The sequence below is a fragment of the Tursiops truncatus genome, chromosome 20 (genome assembly GCF_011762595.2).
Source record: "Tursiops truncatus isolate mTurTru1 chromosome 20, mTurTru1.mat.Y, whole genome shotgun sequence".
NCBI classification, from domain to species: domain Eukaryota; kingdom Metazoa; phylum Chordata; class Mammalia; order Artiodactyla; family Delphinidae; genus Tursiops; species Tursiops truncatus.
The window spans coordinates 26,951,173-26,958,634 of NC_047053.1; positions in this window are offsets into that span (position 1 = coordinate 26,951,173).

Here is a 7,462-nt window from a genome sequence, read left to right on the forward strand (position 1 = left end):
ATGTTGTGTAACTGATATTAAACTTAAATGTTCTGCCCATTCTGCTGGTATAAAAATAGTCTGAACCGACTGTTATCAAGGAAAAGAAATCATGCATTGTTAGCAAAGTTGCCTCATATGTTAATTTGCTCAAAATTAGATGTTTGGTTTTATGTACTCTGTTGCTATTAACATCCTTCTGTTCTCATACAGTTTTCAATAACTGCGAAATTTTAGGAGCACTATTTTAGCAATATACATTTGTCACACGAAGCATCTTGGTTTTTTATGTGCATTGTCAAGTTTTTTATTCCTCTTGTTCTTTGTGGTTGGAACAAACACTAACTGCATTGTTTTGTTATATCAAATAAACATCTTCTATGGATCAGAAAAAATATTTATACCTAGCTAGAAATGTCTAATGTATCCAATGTAAATTCAGTACAAAAGTATTTTTTAATTTGGTAACTGCTGTCTATATCAGCACTGTCCAATAAAATCATAATGTAAGTTATGGATGCAAGCCACATAAGTTAAATTTTTCTAGTAGCCACATTTTTTAATAGTAAAAAGACAGGTAAAATTTTTTAAATTATATTTTATTTAACGAAATACGCAAAATATTGTTTCAACATGTAATCAAGATAAAGTACTAAGCAGATATTTTACATTCTTTTTTTTTGTACCACGTCTTTAAAACCTGGTGTGTATTTCATACTTGCACATTTCAAGTGCTCAGTAACCACATGTGGCTAGCGGCTACCACACTGAACAGTGCAGGTCCAGATTCTTCCATCTCTCATGCCACTACCAGAGTCTAGGCTACTGCTACTTCTCACCCAGCCTCCTGCACCAGGCTCCCAACTGGTCTCCCAGCTTCCCTCCCTGTTTGCTTCAATCCATTTTCCATGCAGCAGTAATGATGGTCCTCTTAAAACAGAAATACAAAATATAAATTGGACCTCATCACTTCCCTGCTTACGAGTCTTTCTTTATCTTCCCACTGGGTTCAGAACAGAATCAGAAACCCTACCGTGCACTACAGGACGCTGTGTTACCTGGGACTGTGGTTTTTTCCAACCCCACTCCAATCGCACCCCTCCAGCTCATGCCAATCCAGCTACACTTCGTTACTTTCAATTTAACAAGCTCTTTCCCGCCCAGGATCTTTGCACATGCTCTTCCTCCCTCTTTTAATGACTGGATTCTTCTCAGTCTTCAGGTTTCAATTTGTACTTTCTCTTGCTCAAGCAAGCCTGTCTTTACCAGCATACTTAATGAAGGTTCCCTGCCACCCCACAACCACCATGACTCTCTACCTCACAGCACTCCCCGTAATGGGTAAATGTTGTCTTTGTTTACTTTTTAAAATCTGTCTCCTCCACTGGACCGTAAGCTCTAGGTAAGCTTATGTTACTTTTTTTTTAATATTGTTTCTAATATTCTCCATTTATTTATTTGTTTGTTTGTTTGTTTTCGGCTGTGTTGGGTGTTTGTTGCTGCGCGCAGGCTTTCTCTAGTTGTGGCGAGCTGGGGCTACTCTTAGTTGCGGTGCGCGGGCTTCTCATTGTGGTGGCTTCTCTTGTTGTGGAGCACAGGCTCTAGCCGTGGGGGCTTCAGTAGTTGCTTGAGGGCCCTTAAGAGCGCAGGCTCAGTAGCTGTGGCACACGGGCTTAGTTGCTCCGTGGCATGTAGGATCTTCCCAGACCAGGGATTGAATCCGTGTCCCCTGCATTGGCAGGCGGATTCTTAACCACTGCACTACCAAGGAAGTCCCATGTTACTTTTCTAATTTAAAAAAAAAGAGAGAGAGAGAGAGAGAAAGAAAAGGGAAACTTGGGTGGACAGGAGAAGTGAGACTGGAGAAAGCCTGTATCCCACCCTGGGGTGCTGGTTCAAGGTCTCAGGTGGAGAGGGCCCCTCAGGTGTGATAGTCGCAGGGTCATTCAAATGCCTTTCAGGTGGGCTCTGAAGATATCATCTCAAAAGGGGGAACTATAGAAAAACTGAAAGAGCAAGGTAACCTGATTGTGAGTGTCACTCTGGTGGGGAGAATTCTCTTCTACCTGCCTATGCTCCTTTCTAGGCAAAGTGTCAGCCAGATCAATTAGGTGAGTCAACAGGGCTCACAGTAGAAGACACAATTCCCAAAAAATCCACAAGGTGGCAGAGTAGAGAGAAGAACCTGGGACAACAAAGGTCAGGGGAAAGACACTTCAGGCCACCAACATTCACCACTCCAGAAGTTGCAAAGAATACCAGGGAATCCACTGGAGGTGGAGAGAGGTGGCACTGCAGTGCCTCAGACTATTTTCCTAGGATTTTAATTGATCTGAAGGTCCCCATCAGATACTGAGACATGGGAAAGCTACATTACCAATTTGACAACATTTAAGAATATATAAAGGAAGAGTGCTACCACCATATCACAGCATCCTGACATAACTGATATTTTCATTCATGTGGGTTTCCCACCTCTTTTAAAAAGAAATCCTTAAATGTTTAAAGATCAGTGATAAAGCCGACACCATCAAGTTCTCAACACCATCACACTGCATACTCTTTCAATAGGATAAGACAGTGATTTCAAATTCTGTGAGCTAAAGAAACTTCAAAAACAAGGGAACATCTTTTTTTTTTTTCCCTATAGAAAGCTGCTGAATCTGTCTCAAGAAAATTATAACGTGTCCACATTCTTTAGGCCCAGAGCCAATAAAATAAATTCTAACATTCCTTTTTGCAGTTGTTTTCTTTTTTATTGTTAGTTTTTTTGGCTCCCTTTCCCACTAGACTATAAACTCTACATTTTTACCATGTACATATAATTGTTGTATACTATTCATAACAGTACCTCCATAAATCTCATGTGTACCTACCCACACATTAATTTATAGGCACACTGTGTGGGCAGATGTTAGGTTTGGGTTAGGCAGGTTGAATTATTAGCACCAGTTCTTCACCATCACCAGTGCACATCTATGCTCTTCACCATATGACTTTGCAGTCCTGCCCCTTAACTTTGGGCCCAACCACGTGACTTGCTCTGGACAATGGGATGGTAGCAGACATGACACAAACAGAGGCAGGAAATGTGTTTGCAGAGTTAGGGGTACCCTCTTGCATTTTGCAGCCATTGCTACAAAAAGAGCTTCCCCCAGACAGCTGCCATCCTTCAAGCTAGGTCTCAGAATTAACTCCCATGAAAAGTGTCTGCATAGATGTACAGCCTCCAGTAGACCCACCCAGGCCAGTCCAGCCTCACTCAGCTGACCTCCAGCTACCACCACCTGTAGCAGAGCCTCCCATTAACCTGCAGACCCTTAAGAGTAAATGATTATTTCAAGCCACTGAGCTAGGAGCACTTTGTTACACAGCACTACTCTGACAATAGATAACTGATACAGGGGGTATAATGGGATGGTCAGTGTGTCCAAATCTGGGTGCTTTGGGGTCTAAGTTAATAATAGGGTCCTGCCAGATACTTCATTCAAAAGTGAATGAATATCTGCTGTGTGGGCTGAGTGATATAATGGTCCAGATTGTGGGCTGCAGAGTTATCAATAGAGCTGGGCTTGAATCCTGGCTCTGAAACTTATTATCTGTGCCACACTGAAGCTGTGTGACATTGGGCACATTTCTTTACTATCCAAGTCACTGTTTACTCACTATTAAAAAATAATTATTATTATAATAAAACTTACATCTTAAGGTGTTTTGAGACTTAAAAGAGAAAGTGTATGTAAAGTACTTGACAGATATAGTAACTAATACCTGGAAACTATTACTGTTTTATTATTCCTCCTTCTCTGTGAAATCACTCTTCTTTATATTTGCACACCCTCCCCATTCTCAGACACATGATAGAAAGCCTGTAAAAAAATTTTTAATGACCAAATGATATCGAGATTAACCAAACACATCTTAAGATAATTTTATATACTGTTGAAATAAAAATACATCTTTATTAGAAAATAAAATATGGCCCCTTTTAAGTGTGAGTTGCTTTCCCCTGCTCTGTCTCTACACCCCACGCCCTGAGTTTCCTTTCACGTGTCCTCAGTCCTGCTACACAAACACACACCTTCCTCTCTGGAGCAGCAATACAATGGTAAGACGGTTTAGCCTTGGACAGGGCCCTTTCTGGCCTGCTGCATGCTTCCCCGAGCAGGCTATAATTTCTGCTCTGGGCCAGGACGTTGGCCTCAACTTACATCTGCCCAGCAGGTAAGGATGGCCAAGGTCTCACCAGGTCCCTGACAGCTATTGCCAGGCTTCTCTCCAGCCTAAATGGGAATGACCATGGCACTGGCAAAGGTGTAGGAATGTAAGATGGTACAAATAAACACAAGAGGGATGGAGCATGGACTGAATAACTCGTGAAACCACCTCTAAGGCTACTGTTATATTTCATCGAGGAAAATGGCTAAGGCTGTAACTGGAAGAGAAAAGCTCCAATTCTTCTGGAGAAAAAAATACTGAAATATGTGTTGTTTTTCTCTGTGGGATTTCAGCTGGGATGACAAGCTTGAGGGATTAAGAGATACTCTAGCAGCAGTTCTCAAATCTCAAGGTGCCTAAGAGTCACCGGGAGGATCATCAGACATGTGAGAAAGCCTCTGACATGGAAGATGAAGACAAAAGAAACTACAGGAAAAAGCAACTTGAGGCAATCACAGATCAGGCAAGGAGAGGAAGGAAGAAAATATCTAACAGTATCCTCCGAGAGATGAGAGAAAAATTTTGCTCCCATGAAGCATGAATAGGATGCTATAAAAAAAAGTAAGACTCAGAAAACAAATCAACAAAAAAGTTCTTAGAAATTAAAAACTCAATAAAAAGATGCAAAAATAAAGCTATGAAAATCTTTTAGAATATTAGAGCAAAAATGAGAGATTAAAAAAAAAACTGAGAAAAAAATGTTTACACAGAGGACATTTATCCAAAGGATTTGTAAACTTATGTCCACACAAAAACCTGTACACAGATGTGTCTAGGAGCTTTACTCATAATTGCCAAAACTTGGAAGCTACCAAGATGTCCTTCAGAGGTAAATGGATAAATAAACTGTGGTCCATCCAGACAATGGAATATTATTCAGCACTAAAAAGAAATGAGCTATCAAACCATGAAAAGACATGGAGGAAACTTAAATGCACGTTCCTAAGTGAAAGAAGCCAATCTGAAAAGGCTACACACAGTATGAGTCCAATGATATGACATTCTAGAAAAGGTAAACCTATGGAGACAGTAAAAGTCAGTGGTTACCAGGGGTGAGGGTCTGGGGAGAAAGGAATAAGCAGAACCCAGATGATTTGTGGGCACTGTAATAACCTGTGTGACACTATAATAGTGGATACATGTCATTATACATTTGTCCAAACCCACAGAATGTACACCACCAAGAGTGAACTCTAATGCAAACTATGGACTTTGGGTGATGATGCTGTGTCAATGTAGGTTTATGGACTGTAGCAAACACGCCACTCTGGTTCAGGATGTGGATAATTTTTCTGTACTTTCTGCTCCATTTTGCTGTGAATCTAAAACTGCTCTAAAAAATAAAGTCTATTTTAAAAGGAGAGAGAAGAGGGAGGGGGTATGGGGATATATGTATGCATATAGCTGATTCACTTTGTTATACAGCAGAAACTAACACAATATTGTAAAGCAATTATACGCCAATAAAAATGTTAAACAAATAAATTAATTAAATAAAAATAAAAAGAGAGAGAACGGTCTAGGAGGTCCAACATCCAGGTAACAAAAGTTTCAAAAAGAACACAGAAAATAGAGAGGAGGAAATCAACAAAGTAATTCCAGAACTGAAGGACATGAGCTTCTAGACTGAAAGGGTCCAGAAAACCTGGCAAAATACATGAAAACAGACTCACACCAAGGCACATCTTTGTGAAATTTCAGAACACTGGAGAAAAAGCGAAGATTCTACAAGTTTCAGGAAAGCAAAAACAACTTGCATTCTTGGGATCAGGAATAAGAGTAACGTCAGACATCTCTACAGCAACACTAAAAGCAAGCAGAAATGGAGAACTGTCTTTAATGATGTGAAGGAAAATTATCTCCAACTTGGAATTCTACATGCAGATAAATAATCAGGTATGGAGGGTGGAACAGAGACATTTGTAGACACCATGCAAGGACTCAAAAATAAGCTCAAAATGGATTAAAGACCTAAATGTAAGGCCAGAAACTATAAACTCTTAGAGGAAAACATAGGCAGAACACTACATGACATAAATCACAGCAAGATCCTTTTTGACCCACCTCCTAGAGAAATGGAAGTAAAAACAAAAATAAACAAATGGCACCTAATGAAAATTCAAAGCTTTTGCACAGCAAAGGAAACCATAAACAAGACCAAAAGACAACCCTCAGAATGGGAGAAAATATTTGCAAATGAAGCAACTGACAAAGGATTATTCTCCAAAATTTATAAGCAGCTCATGCAGCTCAATAACAAAAAAACAAACAACCCAATCCAAAAATGGGCAGAAGACCTAAATAGACATTTCTCCAAAGAAGATATACAGACTGCCAACAAACACATGAAAGAATGCTCAACATCATTAATCATTAGAGAAATGCAAATCAAAACTACAATGAGATATCATCTTACACCAGTCAGAATGGCCATCATCAAAAAATCTAGAAACAATAAATGCTGGAGAGGGTGTGGAGAAAAGGGAACACTCTTGCACTGCTGGTGGGAATGTGAATTGGTACAGCCACTATGGAGAACAGTATGGAGGTTCCTTAAAAAACTACAAATAGAACTACCAAATGACCCAGCAATCCCACTACTGGGCATATACCCTAAGAAAACCATAATTCAAAGAGTCATGTACCAAAATGTTCATTGCAGCTCTATTTACAATAGCCTGGAGATGGAAACAACCTAAGTGTCCATCATCGGATGAATGGATAAAGAAGATGTGGCACATATATACAATGGAATATTACTCAGCCATAAAAAGAAACGAAATTGAGTTATTTGTAGTGAGGTGGATGGACCTAGAGTCTGTCATACATAGTGAAGTAAGTCCGAAAGAGAAAGACAAATACCATATGCTAACACATATATATGGAATTTAAGAAAAAAAATGTCATGAAGAACCTAGGGGTAAGACAGGAGTAAAGACACAGACCCACTAGAGAATGGACTTGACGATATGCGGAGGGGGAAGGGTGAGCTGTGACAAAGTGAGAGAGAGGCATGGACATATATACACTACCAAATGTAAGGTAGATAGCTAGTGGGAAGCAGCTGCATAGCACAGGGAGATCAGCTCGGTGCTTTGTGACCGCCTGGAGGGGTGGGATAGGGAGGGTGGGAGGAAGGGAGACACAAGAGGGAAGAGATATGGGAACATATGTATAACTGATTCACTTTGTTATAAAGCAGAAACTAACACACCATTGTAAAGCAATTATACTCTAATAAAGATGTAAAAAAATATATATATAT